This window comes from Pongo abelii, chromosome 6, assembly GCF_028885655.2.
Source record: "Pongo abelii isolate AG06213 chromosome 6, NHGRI_mPonAbe1-v2.0_pri, whole genome shotgun sequence".
In the NCBI taxonomy this organism is placed as follows: domain Eukaryota; kingdom Metazoa; phylum Chordata; class Mammalia; order Primates; family Hominidae; genus Pongo; species Pongo abelii.
In genome coordinates, this window is record NC_071991.2 from 122,428,967 (window position 1) to 122,449,769 (window position 20,803).

The following is a 20,803-nucleotide window of genomic DNA, read 5'->3' on the forward strand; positions in this document are numbered from 1 at the left end:
AGGCAAGTGGGCCTATTAATTAGCCAATAGTTAATGTGGAAGAAGGTCAGAGGGAATGTACAACTAAGGCCATTCCCTGAATAAAGAAAACCTGTAGTTAACAGCCAACATTCACAGTGGCAGTGGTACGCATAGGCCTGCCTGATCAAGGAGATCTGCATGGGGCAAAAGCAACATCTATTACATGTCTTTACCATTTGAAAGCATTGAATATATTCATCAGGCACACCTAACAGCAAACTGTTTTATATGGCTTATCGGATAGCTTGATACAAATGAAGGTGTTACATTTCATCTCGAGTTTGATTTTGCAAAAACTTTAATGAGGAAGATGGTCTTCAGTCTTAATAAAAGCAAAATTAAAATATTTAGTATACTATATGCAGTATATCTACATAATTCGGCAATCTAACTTATACTCTTTTAGATCTAGCTAAAGAGTCTGGATATAGGGAAAATGGCTGAGTCTTCAAAAACTTTTTTTTAAACAAAATTCAATTTATTTGTTGGTTTGCTCAAAAGTGATTTTTTGGTTTGATCATTTTGCTTTGAACTTACTAGTTGTTTATGCTTGACTACCAGGCATATTGCAACTCAGAAGTGGGTAATAATCCAAGATCAGAATAAGTGACTCAAACGCAGCAGCCAAGATGCTACCCAAAGGGAGTAGCCATTAAGCCTTTCATTTACCCTCAGATATTTATAAAGCATTATTACTGTCCTAAGTACTGGAGATTCAGATGTAAAATACATAATTCTGATTTCAAGAAGTTTATTAGGATATATGTGTGTGGAGGGGTGAGGAGATGCCAGTTAACAAGCATAATTGAATAGTGTAAGTGCTGTGATGTGTGCTATAGACTTAGAGAGTGTCAGCAGCTCACTCAGAATGGGAGTAGGAAGTTAGAAAACACAGCAATAAAAAATTAACCTCAATTTTTAGTTTCAAAGCATGTGTATAATTTTATTAAGTGAAATTGTAGTTTTGGGCAATGAGTGTTATACTGGACCAGCAGGAATCACTAAAGAATTTTGAGCTGGAGAATGTCATGGTAATATTTCTACTTTAGAAATAACATGTATTTTCTTAATTTAATCTATGTACGTTAAAGGGAAATTCTAGGAACACGGTGTCTGAACTCAGATCTGTGAAGTCCTCTCCTTTAAATCCTTCTTGGAGTAAGACCATAGCCATGATGGAGTGGGAAAATTGATGTTAACTGGCATTAAGTAACTTTACTAGGTACCCTTAGTTGTAGTTTTCTTTACTACTAGCCTGTTTGGGTTCCTAGGGCTTCTCTAATTGGTGTCTTAGTCAGTTTGCACTGCTATAATAGAATACCATAAACTGGGTAGCTTAAACAACAAACACTTATTTCTCACAGTTCTGGAGCTGCAAGTCCAAGATCAGGGTGACAGTATAATTAGGTTCTTGGTGAGGGCCCTCTTCCTGTTTTACAGACAACTCCTTTTTTGCTGTATTCTCAAACTGCAGAGAGAGAGCTCTGGTCTCTTTGCCTCTTCTTATGAGGATGCTAATCCATCATGAGGGCATCATTCTCATGATTTTGTTGAACCTGATTACCTTCAAAGGCCCCTTCTCCAAATACCAATACATCGGGGGTTAGGGCTTCAACATATGAATTTGTGGGCGGACATAAGCATTCAGTCTAAAATAACTGGTTTTGAAAAGTTCTGTCATAATCTCTTTAAATATTTCTTCTACTCTTTTATATCTCCCTCCTCCTTCTGAATCTCCAGTTATACATATGTTAGAACCTCTACCAATTTTCATGCTCTTTTCTGTAATGCATTTTAAAAAATTATTTTAGATGTTTTCCTTTGACCTTTTTTACAACTAATATAGAGCAGATTACTAAATTGTGGTGTAGTCACACAATTTAGTACTATCCAAAAATGAAATGAGTAAACAATAGCCATCACAGCCCTCATGTCAAGATTTTGAGATTTAACCCGAACTTACCCCATACAGTTGTTGTATGCACACAAAATACATATAGTATAATTTCATATGTATAAAGCTCAAGAATGAACAGAGTTAAAAACAATAAATTCATTTGATTATTCATAGGTGGTACAATGAAGAGAAATGAATAGAAATAATATGCATGGGGTGGGGGGGTGGTGCTGCCAAAGGGATGTGATGGAGATGGGCATACAACTGGCTTTAAAGAAAAATCCATTCCTTAACCAGAGGAATATCAGTGTTGGTATGTAGGTGTTCATTATATTATTCTTATAGAAATGAACAGAAATAGTTTAAACATTATTTTGTCTATATGACATATTTTGTCCACACGATTAAAGAAAACAAAGAAACTGAGGGACCAGTATGTTGGGTTTCTTGTGTGAGAGGTAGATAGAAAGGAGTGAGCCCAGCTGTGATAGAGGACTCTGAAGAGGAGGAAGAGAGGCAAACTTTCAGAAGGAATGAGTTACAAAATACAGAGGCCTCATGCACAATGGTTTGCACAATGAATAGAAAGTGAGAACATTGACTCCATCACTTGATATGGGTAAAGAGGGAATAAATATCCTTAGAAAATGCTATGGAAACAGCCATGTCATTGGGGGTATGTTTTGAAAGCTTAAGTCAGTGGTATGAGCGGGCACAACATAGGAGGGTAATATTTTGGAAAATCATAGATGGGAGGTACAAACTAATTGTGAAATGAGATAAACACATTCAATCCTGAAATCTTTGGCAGGAAAGTGTGCAATTGCCCTGTGTTTAGATTGAGGAAAGGCGTCTATTTCTGCCTATTATAGTCAGATCAAATAATAGAAAAAATGACCACAAAATGAGTGGTTCTGTCCGTGGGGAAGGATGAGTTTCGGGCCAGTTTGTAAGCTGATGAGTTTAGCCCTCTGACTTGGGTATTTATTCCTCATGGTCCTAATGGCCTCATGGTGCTAGTGAGGACCTATTTTTGATAGTGGTGTTTTTCTTTGAATTTGTAATCAATGCACATAAAATGACCTTAAATAATTTATGTCGGGAAGTTGGGGGCAAAGGGAGAGAGAGCATTAGGACAAATATCTCAGCATGTGGGGCTTAAAACCTAGATGATGGGTTGATAGGTGCAGCAAACCACCATGGCACATGCATACCTGTGTAATAAACCTGCACATTCAGCACATGTATCCCAGAACTTAAAGTAAAATAAAAATTAAAAAAATTAATAATTTATGTTATCTCAGTTCTGATCTAAGCTATGTGGGCCTCTCTAAGCACATAGATGATTTGCATACTCTTTTGCCCTTTCATAGCTCTTTGTTTGAAAAAGGAGGTTGGGGGAGGTAGATCATTGATAAAAGTCTCTCCTACCTCTTTGCTTGGCTAAATCTTGCCCACCCTTCATTCGGGTTCTAGTTTACACATGACTTCATGAGGCAAGTCAGCCTTCATCTCTCATGGCTGATTTAGACACTCCTTTTATGTCCCCTAGTATTCCGTCCTCTGTCAGAACGCTAATCAAACTCAACTGTCATTGCTGGCTTAATGATATTTCAATGTTTAGTGAAAATCCTCTAGATAACTTAAAATATCCTTTTCCAGTAACCATGAACTTTAGCAGCTCCAGGAAACATCGTTGTCAAATATTTTATTAACGCCTATCTTTGAACAATGCTGTATTAGGACAACTTTCTCATATACCACTTGAGAAGTTTTTCTTTTATGATTGACAGCTGAAGCCTGACAAGGGCCAGCCAACCAGTCAACACTGACTCATTTAGAGAACAACTTCATCTTAAACTGTTGAGAAGCAGAGGTGACAGCAATGTGTTTCCACACTATTAATATGTTAAGAGAAAGCAAGTAGGATTTTTCCCTCAGCTAAGGCAATAAAACTAAAATACTGAAACTGTCAGGCTAAGCTAAGCAGGAATAGCCTGGGTCAGTATTTGGTGATGTCTCTGAGGAATACCTTCTGTAGAATAGCTATTTTAAGAAATAAATCAGTAACATGACTATGAGTCAGTTCTGCCCTAGCCTTCTGGTTCAGAAAATGCCATACCAATGGAAATGGTGCCTTAACAATGATTCTTACTTTTGGTCTGTTATACTTGTGATTATTATTCCTCACAGGAGACTTTCCCATGCAGGGTAAATCATTTTCTGCAGCTCTAGAAGCTGGTGGATTCAAACTGAAACCTTTTAGGAGCAAGTGGTTTACAATTCAGTGAATAAGAGCAAAATTTATAATTCATCCTCTTCCTCCACTCTCCCAACACCTCATCAAGGTGTTCTAAAGTAGGAAGGCTGGGCAGGAAAGACCACTGTCTCATGCCAGAAAGGTAGGGGTATCATATACAAATTACAAATGCCTAACAAATGCTGAGAAGGAACAAAATTCGCTAAGCTGCATTTTTGGTATCTTGGGGGAAAATAAAGTGGAAGTGAGCCTTCCTCCAAAAAGAGTGAACAGAGCAGTTTTAAAATAACCAAATACTTATTAAGACATCAAAAATGGTGGTATATGAACAAATGTGTCAAGTAGCAATTATTTTGTGTGAAGGGGGCAAAATATTATATGTAAGTGTTTAAAATTGTCATTCTCCTCATTCAGGAAGATTTCTGTAATTGTCTCCTTGACTCCTGAGTTTTGTTGTTGTTGATATTGGATGAAGAGGAGACAAAATGATTGGATCTAGAGGAGTACCGACAAGCAAATGACAGGTAATGAAAGAGTCCTTTCACGGAGGATGGAGAAACGTTGGCACATATTCTAAGCTGAAAAAGACTCCTCTGATGGATGTCAAGCAGAGAAGAGATTCTCTGCATGTTTGGAGCAGTGGGCAGGAGTGGAGGAGGAATACCGGCATCGACAGGGAAGTGTGAGAAAATGTGCATGCCAGAAAGTAAGGGATGTAGCAATAGAGAGATTTGACAGCAGCTACTCGAATGCATAGATAGTTTGAAAGACACACCATTAATAGCGTCACTGTAGACTGCAGTTAAGATGTCTTTTTAGTGCATTTTGAATGTCAGATTGATGAGTTTCAGTTTGTGTACTTGTTCATAAATCAACACTTTGCTGAGACTGGCTTAGAGGAAGTACAGTTATATTCAGGGATGATATTCAAAACAACATTTATGAACACAGACCAATAAGACAGTTGCCTGACCAATTAGGATGGAGGCCAGCCTTCATGCAAAATGGTGTGTAGCCACTCATGATGAGTCTTAAATTTCAGATTACCATTGTGAGCTCTTAAAGAACAGTATTGTTCTTAGTTACTTTAAACAGAGTCAAACAAAATAATGAATACTTTTATTATACATATCACATGATCCATATTATCATTTTTCACAATCATTAAAAATTTGAGGCCATAGAATTAAATGAAACTCCATTAAACCTTAGGGCTATAAAGCTATAGTAGAGTACTTCATATAATTGAGAAAAAAAATTAAAGAAGCTAGAGACACAGAAAGTAAGGCTTAAATGTTTTAACTTTGAACTTGATTATTTTTCCAATATTAAAAAAAGCAAAAAAATTTAAAGTTATTAGAAATATAATCATTAGGCTAGTTCAATAGCAAATGAAGATTTACCAACTTTTGTTATTTTATATAAGTTCCTGTAGCCTTTAAATAAGGAGAAATTGCTTTAGATTTTGCTTAATATAAAGATTTAGAAGAAAATAATTTTCTCATTATTAGCCAATAACAAATCTGATAACTCTTAAAAGCTAAATCATTTTGAATAGAAACTTCTCATATGGTATTGCAATGGGTTTTCTAACACCGTAAAATGTAATATTAGTAAAATAAATTTTGAGATATAGTGATGGCCATCATGTTTTTCTGGAACAAATTTGCAAATTAATTTTATGGTAGAATAGGAGTGACTAATAAAGTAGTAAGAATCACTAAAAAATGTATGGTTATTTATAACACAATTTTGTACTATTTCTTTCTTTCTTTCTTTCTTTTTTTTTTTTTTTTTAAGACATAGCTTTGCTCTGTTGCCCAGGCTGGAGTGCAATGGCATGATGTCGGCTCACTGCAACCTCTGCCTCCCAGGTTCAAGCGATTCTCCTGCCTCAGCCTCCTGAGTAGCTGGGACTACAGGCATGTGCCACCATGCCCTGTTAATTTTGTATTTTTAGTAGAGACAAGGTTTCCTCATGTTGGTCAGGCTTGTCTCAAACTCCTGACCTCAGATGATCTGCCTGCCTCGGCCTCCCAAAGTGTTGGGATTACAGGCATGAGCCACCATGCCCGGCCTGTACTATTTTCTTTAGAGACACTAGGTTCAGTGGATTAACATAGATGTTTTGGGCTTGTACTGTTTGCCTTGAATCTTACTAAAATTTAATTTATTTAATAAGGAAATAGTGGTATTACAATTTACAACTTTTTTTGTAGAATGGTAGAAAAATATTTCTAAAAAATACTTTATGGCAAGTTACAAATAAAGATGGGCTGTTTTAAAGGTAAAATATAATTGGAGGAAACCAATTTAATTTTTTTTCTAAAAAAAAAAAAATTGTTTCTCTATATCCATGTCTGAGCTCTAAAATTCTGTGGATATATAATTTGGCCCTAAGTTGTAACTAATTGATCATTGTAAAAGAGCAGAAAACAATGACAGGGAAATAACTTTAGACACTTGCTAACATTTATATAGATTTGGTTATTTTGCCAAATTTCACAATTTGTTGTAATCTCAAGGAACATGTAACTGAAATTTGCACAAGCTACCACTGTATGATGTGTAGGTAAACTGAACCGTTAGGTGTGGCAGAGAGAGCACTTCTCCACAACGCTGTCTTCAATAGGTTAAGGTAAACAACTCTGAAATCCACAGACAATGTAGCTATAAAAAGAAATTTCCTTATATAGCAAGAATATAAGACAACATTCAGTTCATTTTATGTTTCTACTTACCTTCTCTCATGTATATGTATATAATACTGTTTGGGTGTTTGTCCCCTCCAAATATGATGTTGAAATGTGATCCCCAAAGTTAGAGGTGGGGCCTAGAGGAACATGTTGGGTCGTGGGGGCGGATCCCTCCTGAATGGCTTGCTGCCCTTTTCATACCCATCTCTTGTTTGTTCCCTGTCTCTCCATGTGATGCACCTGCTTCCCCCTTTACCTTCTGCAGTGACTGGAAGATTCCTAGGCCCTCACCAGAGGCTGAGCAGATGTTGGTGCCATACTTGTACAGTCTGCAGAACCATGAGCTAAAATAAACCTCTTTTTTTTATAAATTACTCAGTCTCAGGTATTCCTTTACAGTAATGCATATGAACTAACACAGTATATAAACAGCAATGAAAGACATTTTTGATTACATTACATTTTGATATTACATTATTGATTCTCTTCTAAGCCACAGTAAAGCTCTCACCTTATTAAATACTATTAGTTACTTGTTGGCTCCAGACCTCAAGCGATATGTTGAAGTCTGGTCATACTTTTATTCTTATATTTAATTACTAATTGTTTATTTTTTTGATCAAGGCCAGGCATTAGGGGTAGCATAATGAAAATAATAGATCATTAACTTTCATTTCCATTGAAGACAGGTAATTTCTAAGAACAACATTGACCTTGACTAAAATTAATGCAGAATACAAGTCTGATGAGTATTACTTGCTCCATAAAGTAAGATTTTCAAGAGTCTTAACATTTCTAAATTCAATTCCCAGATTCTCTTCAATCTCAATCTTAAATCAAATTCTAACTATAGACTAGGCATACTGGCTCACATCTGTGATCCTAGCATTTTAGGAGGCTGAGGTAGGAGAATTGTTTGAGTCCAGGAGTTTGAGTCCAGCCTGGGAAACAAAGTCAGACCTCATCTCTATAAAACATTTTTTAAAATAAAAATAAATAAAAATAAACAATTCTAATTTTAAACCAAACTCTAATAATTTTGTGGTTTTATGAAATTAACAAAGTAGCAAGTCAACTCCTTGATCATCAATTCAAACTGAGATCTCTTCCCAAATTTATTTTTGGCTTGAAAATTTGGACCATTACTTGGATAGTTTTGGTGAGGTGGGAGCTCCTAGGATAGAGTCTGAACCCCCTAGATGGGTCGTATGGAAAACTCAGTCTTCCCTTTCCCTCCTAGAATATTCTTCCTCCCTGTTAAAATTTGGCCTCATTTTCCTACTCAGTAACTTTCAAGGAGAAGATTGAGTCCCATATATCTTTGGTTATAGACTTTGGTTATAGCTTTTGGTCCCAAATGAGGGGAAATGGCTCTAGTGCCTATGACTGTTTCCTGCCCCTATAAGTAGGAAACAGCTATTAAAGAGAAGAAGACTTTGTTCTTCCTCTATCTTTTACATCTTTTCCTTTTTTATAAATACATTCTATAACTAAGAAATTCATTCTCCCCTTAATGCTTATATGCTGCCACAGGGAAGAGAAGATCATTGCAGGTAGTTAATCCCTGGCATTTCTTTTATAATATAGCTCTCAGATAGAGTTTTCTGACCAGAAAATGAACTAAATTTATTTCTTATTGATAAAAGGATTTTCACTTATTTCATATAACTGACACAAATATGAACAATCTCTATTTTACAGTAAGTTGTAATCTTGCTATGCATAGTTAGCAATTTTGCCAGCATGCATAAAAACAATATAGGAGGCATAGGTATACATTCAATGTACTCTAAAAATGTGAAGGAATAGATATCAATAAAAGTGAAAATTATATGCTAGCATAATGCCAGCAGTATCCTAAGTCCTACACTATGCTTCTGGAAAGCTTGGTCTGGAAATATCATGGTTCAGTATGGTCGTAGGAGGCAGGGGTAGTTAGAAGAGTCAGAGTCAAAAGCAAAAAGACAAACACAAATCAAAACCACAATTAGATACCATCTCATGCCAGTTAGAATGGCGATCATTAAAAAGTCAGGAAACAACAGATTCTGGCAAGGATGTGGAGAAATAAGGACGCTTTTACACTGTTGATGAGAGTGCAAATTAGTTCAACCATGTGGAAGACAGTGTGGTGATTCCTCAAGGATCTGGAACCAGAAATACCATGTGACCCAGCAATCCCAGTACTGGGTATATACACAAAGGATTATAAATCGTTCTACTATAAAGACACATGCACACATATGTTTATTGCAGCAGTATTTACAATAGCAAAGGCTTGGAACCAACCCAAATGCCCATCAATCATAGACTGGATAAAGAAAATGTGGCACATATACACCATGGAATACTATGCAGCCATAAAAAAGAATGAGTTCATGTCCTTTGCAGGGACATGGATGAAGCTGGAAGCCATCATTCTCAGCAAACTAACATAGGAACAGAAAACCAAACACCACATGTTCTCACTCATAAGTGAGAGTTGAACAATGAGAACACATGGACACAGGGAGGGGAACCTCACAGACTGGGGCCTGTCATGGGGTGGGGATCAAGATGAGGAAGAGCCTTAGGACAAATACCTAATGCATGCGGGGCTTAAAACCTAGATGACGGGTTGATGGGTGCAGCAAACCACCAGGGCACATGTATACATATGTAACAAACCAGCACATTCTGCATATGTATCCCAGAACTTACAGTAAAAAAAAAAAAGCAAAAAGGCAGAAAGCAGTGGGTTGTTGAAAAAGTTTGGAAACAGAATCTGCTGAGACTACTTGAGTTTGGGCAAGGCAGACTGTAGGCCTTCAAATACTTAAAGATGCTCTATATCCTTGGAGCAGTCTTCAAGTAGTTGCCACTGTTGAGATACTTTACATATAAACTTTTTGCTAGGTCAGCTCTCTTTAGTAACGTTTTCATTTAGATACACTCATTCAATACATTTATTTAAATACATTTGAAGATGATAATTCCATCTTGACCAAGTATGTGTGCAGCCACCAAAAACAGTGTCATTGAAACATCACTCACACCTAAGTTTTGCTTGATTTACACAGAATTCACCTGTAAGCATGGTTGAATTAATTTGAGAGGTTACCATCTCAACAATTTGTTAGGTAGATTGTTACTAACTAAAATGAACAATATATTTTGAAGAGCTTAATATTTAAACCATTTTAGACATGAAAAAAAGTGTTTTTTTTTTTTCTGAAGTACTTAAGGCAATGCTAGGAGTGAAGAGTTAGAATAGCAATACATATATCCAGGTGTATGGAGAATCTGGAAGCCAGAGTTTGCATTAAATAACTCTCTTTGAAGCAAGGAAGCTTGTGAAACTGGATGTATTGTTTAAATAAATGGGTTTTAAAAATCTTATGCAAACAGGCACCTAGCAAATGGAAGGTCTTGCCATGGAGGGGGCTTTCTGGCTCCAACAGGATCCAAACCCATAGTGTTGCCTATGAGATGCCACAGCTGTGAACAGGTGAGCAAGAATAAGAAAGTTAACCTGGGGTGAAAGAATTAGAAATAGGAGGTAACTGAAAAAACTTAGAAAAGACTAAAGAAACATGAATGCTAAAAGCAGGTAAAATGACAAGTCCAGGGGATGAGTGTAAGCGGCCACAATCAGTATCTATACTGTGCAAACAGAATTCTGCATGAGTACCGGTCACTGAAGCCCTTTCCTCTTTCTCCTCATTCATGAGCGTCACTAACTCTGTACCTACAGCCATAGTAACCTGTCTTGGTGATGAATAGCAGTTGTATTGATTCTCACAGACTCCTTTTTTGCATAGCAACATATTTGGCCACATCTAGATCTAATATAATGCAAAGTCAACCAATTAAATAACAAATATTTTAGTCAAATCAACCTTTTAACATTGGATAAATCAGGGATTTTGAAGCTCTTCAGGTCTATAACACATGTAGCTATTTCTTGGGAGTTTTTCTGCTAATTCTAGAATAGGCAAAGGACATGCAATTACAAAAAGGTCTTTTAAGGATACACAGACATTCTGCAGAAATATTGTAGGTTTCGTTCCAGACCACTGCATTAAGGAAATATCTCCATCAGATGAGACATGAAATTTTTTAGTTTCCTTGACATATAAAAGTTATGTTTACATAATACTGCAGTCTATTAAGTGTATAATAGCATTATGTCTAAAGACAAAATGTACATACTTTAATTTAAAAATGCTCCATTGCCAAAAATGCTAACAAGCATCTGAGCCTTTAGTGAGTCCTAATGTTTTTTCTGGTGGAAGGTCTTGCCTGAATGTTGATGGCTGCTGACTGATCAAGTGATGGTTACTGAAGGTTTGGGTGGCTGTGGCAATTTCTTAAAATAAGACAACAATGAAGTTTGCTGCATCAATTAACTGTTCTTTTAATGAGTGGTTTCTCTGTAATGCATGATATTGTTTGTTAACATTTTACCCCCACAGTAGAAGTTTCAAAATAGGAGTCAAACCTTTCAACCCTGTCTGTATTTAGTAACTAAGTTTATGTAATATTCTAAAACTTTAATTGAAATTTCAACAATGTTCATAGCATCTTCACCAGAAGTAGTTTCCATCTTAATAAACCACTTTCGTATGTTTATTGCAGCACTATTCACAGTAGCAGACTTGGAACCAACCCAAATGTCCAACAATGATAGACTGGATTAAGAAAATGTGGCACATATACACCATGGAATACTATGCAGCCATAAAACAGGATGAGTCCATGTCCTTTGTAGGGACATGGATGAAGCTGGAAACCATCATTCTCAGCAAACTATTGCAAGGACAAAAAACCAAACACTGCATGTTCTCACTCATAGGTGGGAATTGAACAATGAGAACACTTGGACACAGGAAGGGGAACATCACACACCTGGGCCTGTTGTGGGGTGGGGCGAGTGGGGAGGGATAGCATTAGTAGATATACCTAATGTAAATGACGAGTTAATGGGTGCAGCACACCAACATGGCACATGTATACATATGCAACAAACCTGCACATTGTGCACATGTACCCTAGAACTTAAAGTATAATAAAAATATACATATAAAAATAAAAATAAAATCAACATATAAAATTAAAAAAAAAAACACTTTCTTTGCCCATCTATAAGAAGCAACTCCTCATTTGTTAAAGTTTTATCCTGAGATTACAGCAATTAAGCCACATCTTCAGGCTCTGCTTTTAACTTCAGTTTTCTTGCCATTTCTACAACATCTGTAGTTACTTCTTCCACCAAAGTCTTAAACTCCTCAAAATCTTTTATAGGATTTGAGACTAACTTTTTCCAGATGCCTGTTGATGTTAATATCTTGACCTCCTCCTATGAATCACAAATGTTCTTAATGGCAGCTAGAATGGTGGATACTTTCTAGAAGATTTTAGATTTACTTTGCTCAGACCCATCATAGGAAGCACTGTTTATGGTAGCTATAGCCTTACAAAATGTATTTGTTAAATAAGACTTGGAAGTTGAAAGTATCCTTTGATCCATGGGCTGCAGAATGGATGTCATATTAGCAGGCATGAAAACAACATTAACTTCCTTGTACATCTCCATCAGAGCTCTTGTGTGACTAGACACATTGTCAATGAGCAGTAGTATCTTGAAATAAATTTTTCTTTCTGAGCAGTAGGTCTCAACAGGGCTTAAAAAATTCAGTAAGCCATGGCTTTGTTGTTCCGTTTAAAGAGCACAGGCAGAGTTGATTTAGTATAATTCTGAAGGACTCTAGGATTTTCAGAATGATAAATTAGCATTGGCTTCAACTTAAAGTCACCATTTGCATTGGCCCCTAACAAGAGAGGCATCGTGTCCTTTGAAGCTTTGAAGCCAGGCATTGACTTCTCTTCTCTAGCTATCAAAGTCCTAGATGGCATCTTATTTTAAGAGAAGATTGTTTTGTCTGTATTGAAAAATCTGCTGTTATGTGTAGCCACCTTCATCAATCGTCTTAGCTACATCTTGTGGATAAGTTGTGATTGATATTCTACATTAGCACTTACTGCTTCACTTTGCACTTCTATGTTATACAGACAGCTTCTTTTTTTAAACTTCACAAATCAAGGTATGGTCGCTTCAGACATTTCTTTTGCAGCTTCCTCATCTCTGTTAGACATCACAGAATTGATGAACGTTAGAGTCTGGGTCTGGATTAGGCTTTGGCTTAACAAAATGTTGTGGCTAATTTTATTTTCTATCCAGACCACTAAAACTGTCCCCATACCAGCAGTAATACTGTATTACTTTTGTATTAGTCCATTGTCATACTACTATGAAGAAATACCCAAGACAGGTAATTTATAAAGAAAAAGTGGTGTAATGGGCTCAACAGTTCCACATGGCTAGGGAGGCCTCACAATCATGACAGAAGGCAAAGAAGGAGCAAAGGCACATCTTACATGGCAGCAGGAAAGAGAACATGTTCAGGGGAACTGCCCTTTATAAAACCATCAGATCTTGTGAGACTTATTCACTATCATGAGAACAGCATGGGAAAATCAATCCCCATGGTTCAATTACCTTCCACTGGGTCTCTCCTATGACATGTGATGATTATGGGAGCTACAGTTGAAGATGAGATTTGGGTAGAGACACAGCCAAACCATATCATTCCACCTCTGCCTCTCCCAAATCTCATGTCCTCACATTTCAAACAAATCATGCCTTCCCAACAGTCCACCAAAGTCTTAACTCATTTTAGCAGTAACTCAAAAGTCCACAATCCAAAGTCTCATCTGAGACAAGGCAAGTCCCTTCTGCCTATGAGCCTGCAAAATGAAAAGCAATTTAGTTACTTCCCAGATACAATGGAGGTATAGGCATTGGGTAAATATGCTCATTCCAGATGGGAGAAATTGGCCAAAGCAAAGGGGCTACAAGCCCCATGCAAGTCTAAAAGCCAGCAGGGCAGTCACACTTAAAGCTCCAAAATTATCTCCTTCGACTCCATGTCTCACATACATATCACACTGATGCAAGAGGTGAGTCCCCGTGCCCACAGTGGTGGGCAGCTCCAACTCTGTGGCTTTGCAGGGTATAGCTCCCCTCCTGGTTGCTTTCATGGGCTGGCATTGAGTGCCTTTGGTTTTCTATGTGCATGGTGCAAGCTGTTGTTTGATCTATCATTCTGGGGTCTGGAGGATGGTGGCCCTCTTCTCACAGCTCCACTAGGCAGTGCCCTAGTGAGGACTCTGTGTGAGGGCCCATACCCTACATTTCCTTTCCACACTGTCCTAACAGAGGTTCTCTATGAGGGCTCCACCCCTGCAGCTCATCTCTGTCTGGACATCCAGGTGTTTCCATACATTCTCTGAAATCTAGACAGAGGTTCCCAAACCTCAATTCTTGACTTCTGCATACCTGCAGGCTCAACACCATGTGGAAGTTGCCAAGTCTTGGGTCTTGCACCCTCTAAAGCCATGGCTTGAGTTGTATCTTGGTCCCTTTTAGCCACTGGCTGGAGTGGCGATACACAGGGCCACAAGTCCCTGGGCTGCACCGAGCAGTGGCCCCCTGGGATGGGCCCACGAAACCATTTTTCTCTCCAAGGCCTCTGGTCCCATGATAGGAGGGGCTTCCAGGAAGGTCTCTAATATGCCCTGGAGACATTTTCCCCATTGTTTTGGTGATTAACATTTGACTCTTTCTTACTTACGCAGATTTCTGCAGCAGACTTCAATTTCTTCTCAGAAAATGTTTTTTTTTCTATCACATCATCAAGCTGTAAATTTTCCAAACTTTTATGCTCTGCTTCCCTTTAAATGTAAGTTCCATTCCAAACCATGTCTTTGTAAATGAGTAAAACTGAATGCTTTTAAGAGCACCCAAGTCACTTCATGAATGCTTTGCTGCTTACAAATTTCTTTTGCGAGATAGCCTAAATCATCTCTCTCAAGTTCAAAGTTCCACAGATCTCTAGGGCAGGGGCAAAATGCCAGTCTCTTTGCTAAAGCATAAGAAGAGTCACCTTTGCTCTAGTTCCCAACAAGTTCCTCATCTCCATCTCAGGCCACCTTGGCCTGCACTTTATTGTCCATATCGCTATTAACATATTGGTCAAATCCATTCAGAAGTCTCTAGGAAGTTCCAAACTTTCCCACGTCTTCCTGTCTTCTGAGCCCTCCAAGTCTCTAGGAAGTTCCAAACTTCCCCACATTTTCCTGCCTTCTTCTGAGTCCTTCAAACTGTTTCAACCTCTGCCTGTTACCCAGTTCTAAGGATGCTTCCATATTTTCTGGTATCCTTATAGCAGCACCCCACTCTACCAGTACCAGTTTACTGTATTAGTCCATTTTCATACTATTATGAAGAAATACCTGAGACTGGGTAATTTATAAAGAAAAAAAGGTTTAATGGACTCACAGCTCCACATGGCTGGGGAGGCCTCACAATCATGGTGGAAGGCGATGGAGGAGCAAAGGCACGTCTTACATGGTGGCAGGCAAGAGAACATGTACAGGGGAACTGCCCTTAATAAAACCATCAGATCTCATGAGACTTATTCATTATCGTAAGAACAGCATGGAAAAACCTGATCCCATGATTCAATCACCTCCCACCAGGTCCCTCCCATGACATATGGGGATAATGGAAGCTACAATTTAAGATGAGATTTGCATGGGGACACAGTCAAACTATATCAAGTTTCTTATCATTCATGCATTCACTGGAGTAGCACTTCCAATTTCCTTCAAAAACTTTTCCTTTGCATTCACAACTTGGCTAAATGTTCGGCACAACAGGCTTATCTTTTAGCCTGTCTCAGCTTTCAACAAGCATTAATCACTTAGTTTGATTATTTATCACTAAGCTTTTGATATAAAAATGAGAGACATGCCACTCTTTTCTTCACTTGAACACTTGGAGGCCATTGTATGATTATTAATTTTCCTTATTTCAATATTGTTGTGTCTCAGGGGATAGGGAGGCCCATGGATAGGGATCTACATGGGGTAATAGCCAGTAGGTGAAGCAGTCATAACACACACAACATTTATCAAGTAAATTTGCCACTGTATATGGGTATGGTTCCTGGCACCCCAAAACAATTATAATAGTAACCTAAAAGATCACTGATCACAGATCACCATAACAGATATAATAACAATAAAAAAGTTTGAAATATTTTGAGAATTACCAAAATGTGACACAGAGACATGAAGGGAGTACGTGCTGCTGGAAAAGTGGAGCTGATAGACTTGCTTGATGCAAGGTAGCCACAAACCTTCAACGTTTAAAAAGTGCAATATCTGCCAAGTGTAATAAAGTGAAGTGCAATAAAATGAGGTATGCCTGTACACAAAACATACGCCAGCCATTATCCCTTTTTTGCACACTAGGTGATGGTATTATTATTTTATTTCCAGCCTTTTCTCTATTTTCCCAGCAAAACTGACAAATAGTGGTGTAAAATTTCAGGGGCACGATGACTGTGTTTTGTTAAGAACATCTTTGTACGAAACCAGCCTTCTGTTCTCAGGAAATATTGAACATAGAATTGCTAGAGCTCAGAGCTTGAGTGATTCAAAGATAACCTAGCCTAGTTCTTATATTACTGGTGCTCATTCTTCTCCCCTGCACTTTTATCAATTTTGTATTTATTTGATTCCACCAGCAGACACTTACGGCACTACAAAGAGTACAATCATAGGTTGCCTAACAAAGGAGCTAGTTTCTGAGAAATGTGTTATCAGGTGATTTTGTCATTGTTTGGAAACCATTGACTGTACTTGCACAAATCTAGATGGTATAGCCTACTACCTACATAGGCTATATGGCATAGCCTACTGCTCCTGGATACAAACCTGTACAGCGTGTTACTGTACTGAATACTGTAGGCAATTATAATACAGTGATGAGTATTTGCATATCTAAACATATCTAAGCATAAAAAAGGTACAGTAAAAATACAGTATAAAAGATAAAAAAAAGTAGACTTGTGTAGGGGACTTACCAGGACTGGAAGTTGTTCTGGGTATGTCAGTGAGTGGATGGTAAGTGAATTTAAAGGCATAGAACATGACTGTTTACTACTATAGACATTTTAAATAATGTGCACCTAGGCTATGCTAAATTCATAATTTTTTTTCCTTCCTCAATAGTAAATTAACTTTAGCCTACTGTAACTTTTTACTTTATAAACTTTTAACTTTTTCAACATTTTTACTCTGGTTATAACAGCTTAAAACACAAAACACATTGTACAGTTGTACAAAAGTTTTTTATAATCTTACTCTATAAGCATTTTTATTTTTTAAATTTAATTTTTTTTTTACTTTTTAAACTATTTTAAAAAAACTAAGACACAATAGCTGGCACAGTGGCATGTGCCTGTAGTCTCAGCTACTCCAAAGGCTGAAGCGGGAGGATTGCTTGAGGTCAGGAGTTCAAGTTCAGTCTGGACAACATAGCAAGACTCCATCTTTATTATAATAAGAAACCTCACCCAGCTACCTGAAAGGCTGAGGCAGTGGGAGTATCACTTGAGCTCAAGAATTTGAGCCTGTAATGAGCTATGATTATGCCACTGCATTCTATCCTGAGCAACAGAGGGAGACTCTGTCTGTGAAACAAACACATTAGCCTAGGCCTACACCGGGTCAGAATCATCAATATCACTGTCTTCCACCTCCTTATCTTGTCTCACTGGAAGGTCTTCGGGGGCAATAACATGCATGGAGCTGTCATCTCCTATGCTAACAATGCCTTCTTCTGGAATATCCCTGAATGACCTGCCTGAGACTGTTTTAAGATTAACTTAAAAAAATAAGTAGAAGGTGTCTACTCTAAAATAATGATGAGATATATAGTATAGTAAATACATAAACCAGTAACATAGTCATTTAGTATCATCAGATGATACGGCTTGGCTGTGACCCACCCAAAATCTCATCTTGAATTGTAATAATCCCCACGTGTCAAGGGTGGGACTAGGTGGAGATAATTGAATCATGGGTCAGTTTCCCCCATTCTGTTCTCGTGATAGTGAGTGAGTTTTTAGAAGATCTGATGGTTTTATAAGGGGCTTCCCCCTTGGCTTGGCTGTTATTCTCTGATTCTTTCTCTTGCCACCCTGTGAAGAGGCGCCTTCTGCCATGATTGTAAGTTTCCTGAGGCCTCCCCAGCCATGAAGAACTGTGAGTCAATTAAATCTCTTTTCTTTATAAATTACCCAGTTTTGGATATGTTTTTATTAGAAGCATTAGAACAGACTAATACATCTAGTATTATATACTGTACATAATTATATGTGCTATGCTTTTATACAGCTAGCAGTGCAGTAGGTTTGTTTACACAAGCATCCCCACAAACATGTGAGTAATGTGTTGTGCTATGACATTTCGACAACTACTGCATCACTAGGAGATAGGAACTTTTCAGCTCCGTTTTAATCTTATAGGACCACAGTTGTATATATGGTCTGTCATTGATTGAAACATTGCTATGTGGTACATAACTGTATGTTTATTGCCCAAAAAGTAATGTCCCTTCAAACCATTCCCAAATTAGTTTCATTAAGCTTATGTAAGTCTCAGTCATAATACCTCCAAAGATCACAAGTGAATTTGATATACTCTGTGTGGTTGTATCCTTTTCTTCCTTTCCTTATATTTATACCCACAATTTACTTATTCCAATATTTAAATTTATGTCATGAAACCATCAATATAGGGTTGTGGAATGGGGAATGGCTACATTCTTTAAGTGGCACCCAGTTCTCTGTAATTTTGAATGATTAAATTATCATAATAACAAGTTAAGTGTATGTGTTTAAGAGTATGAAAAAGTTAAGTTGTGGATAATCTGCATTCAGTGTTATTAAAAGTAGAAGACAGGGTTGTGAAATTTTAAAAAGCAGGATAAAAGTATTCAAGAGAAATGAAGTGTAATAAGAAGTAATCTAAAATGATTACAGATAAATCAGTGCTAAAAGATTGAAAATCATCTCGATGAGATGACTCAAGAATCAGAAAATTACTTTGGATGTTGGTAGAGTTGGCAAAATGACATATCTATATCTGCTTGATCAGGTTTCACTATTTAATGTCTATTAGTAAATTAATTATTTTTACAACTAGAAATTCAACTAAGTATTTAAAAGCTAAGGATATAGGAAGAATGACAGGCTGATAGAGAAGATGGGAGAGAAGAAAGAAGAGAATAAAGAGGGGAAAAGAGAGAAAAGAGAGGGAAGAGGTAGGGCTGGGGGCGGTGGCTCACACCTGTAATCCCAGCACTTTGGGAAGCCGAGGTGGGCGGATCACCTGAGGTCAGGAGTTCGAGACCAGCCTGACCAACATGGAGAAATCCTGTCTCTATTAAAAATACAAAATCAGTCAGGCGTGGTGGCACATGCCTGTAATCCCAGCTACTCGGGAGGCTGAGGCAGGAGAATTGCTTGAACCTGGGAGGTGGAGACTGCGGTGAGCCGAGATAGTGCCATTGCACTCCAGCCTGGGCAATAAGAGCAAAGCTCCATCTCAAAAAAAAAAAAAAAAAAAAAAAAAAAAAAGAGAGGGAAGAGGTAGAAGAGAGGAGGGAGAGAGAGAAGAAAGAAAGATTGTGGGTACAGGATGCCGAATAACTTGATTTATAGTCACTCAAATCTTTTTAAAGATCAAATGGACCAAACAAAATAAATACAACAAAAGTCTGATGAGTGTTTAAGGTTTGTACTTTTAAAATGTTTATTTTTGAGTTTTGCAGTCACACCCAGAGGAAAAGTCACAAGGCCCAGAACTAGCTATCAATTCCCAAAATAATTTAAAAACCTGTAAGTATACATCACCCGGTAAACTCTCAGGGAATTGGTCTCTCTAATTTTTCTCAGCTAATTTTGGTGCTGAATTAACATTTTCCTGAGCTTCTATGTGGAAATGCCATCTGCTATATAAATGTAAAGTATGTAGAAATGCTCTTCAGTCATTCCGAATGAGCCCCTACCTCATTATATATATTTATTATATATACACATATATATTTATTACACATATACACATTATATTTATTGTATATACACATATATGTGTGTGTATATTTATATACACATTATATATATTAATTATATATACACATATGTGTGTGTGTATATATATATTTATTTATTTTTGAGACAGGGTCTCAATCTGTCACACAGGCTGGAGTGCAGTGTTGCTATCTCGGCTCACTGCAACCTCTGCCTCCTGGGCTTAGGACATCCTCTGAAGTCAGCCTCCTGAATAGCTGGGACTTCAGGCATGCACCACCACACCCAGCTAATTTTTTTAATTTTTGTAGAGTCAGGGTCTCACTTTGTTTCCTGGGCTGGTCTCTTGGGCTCAAGTGATCCTTCTGCCTCCACCTCCCAAAGTGCTGGGATTACAGGCATGAGCCACTGTGCTCGGCCCCTACCTCATTAATGAATCATTAAAGAAAATTATTTATTTTTTCTCTATTAGGAAAGGGGCATTATAAAGAGAGAAAAAAATAATAAAAATAACATTTCAGAAATGCAGCTATTGATTTACTTACTATACTATGATAACCTTTGAGTTAATGATAAACAAATAATGTAACTAACTGGGGAGCATTTTCTTTGGGTTAAGACTTTTACTATCATTTAGAAATCAAAGTTTGTTGGACCGTGGACAAAAATTAGTGGACTGAGGCTTTCATAACTTCTTAGTTTCTGCTGTCTCTTCTTCATTAAATGAGGTCTCCTCTCCCTCCTGCCAGGCACTGGCTACTCTAATGCTTCTAAGGCAATTCTACACCACTTTTGTAGGACTTATGTGACTATAGTATATTATCTGCCTTTGTGTCTAGTCGCACTAGGCTGACAGCTCCTTGAGGACAGTGCCTGCTTGTTTACGATTATATATTTAATAACTTTAACCTCTGTCCAGTGAAGGCAAAGTCCCCACTTCTGGGAT

The 20,803-nt window shown here is 37.6% G+C and overlaps 1 long non-coding RNA gene across 15 annotated transcripts in view; it reads left to right on the top strand.

Annotated features, from left to right (window-relative positions):
• The window catches only part of LOC103891201 (uncharacterized), a 99,023-nt gene extending 82,027 nt beyond the window's left edge, over nt 1-16,996 (top strand). For 13 of the 15 annotated variants that reach the window (XR_010140926.1, XR_008527227.1, XR_008527230.2 and 10 more), the window contains 2 exons: nt 4,593-4,702; nt 7,140-9,596. This is a non-coding gene — a long non-coding RNA (uncharacterized LOC103891201). Of the gene's footprint in view, nt 1-4,592; nt 4,703-7,139; nt 9,597-10,261; nt 10,362-11,491 lie in introns of those variants that run through there. The other 2 variants (XR_008527229.2, XR_008527224.2) reach the window with 2 other exon arrangements.
• The last annotated feature ends 3,807 nt before the right edge of the window (nt 16,997-20,803 follow it).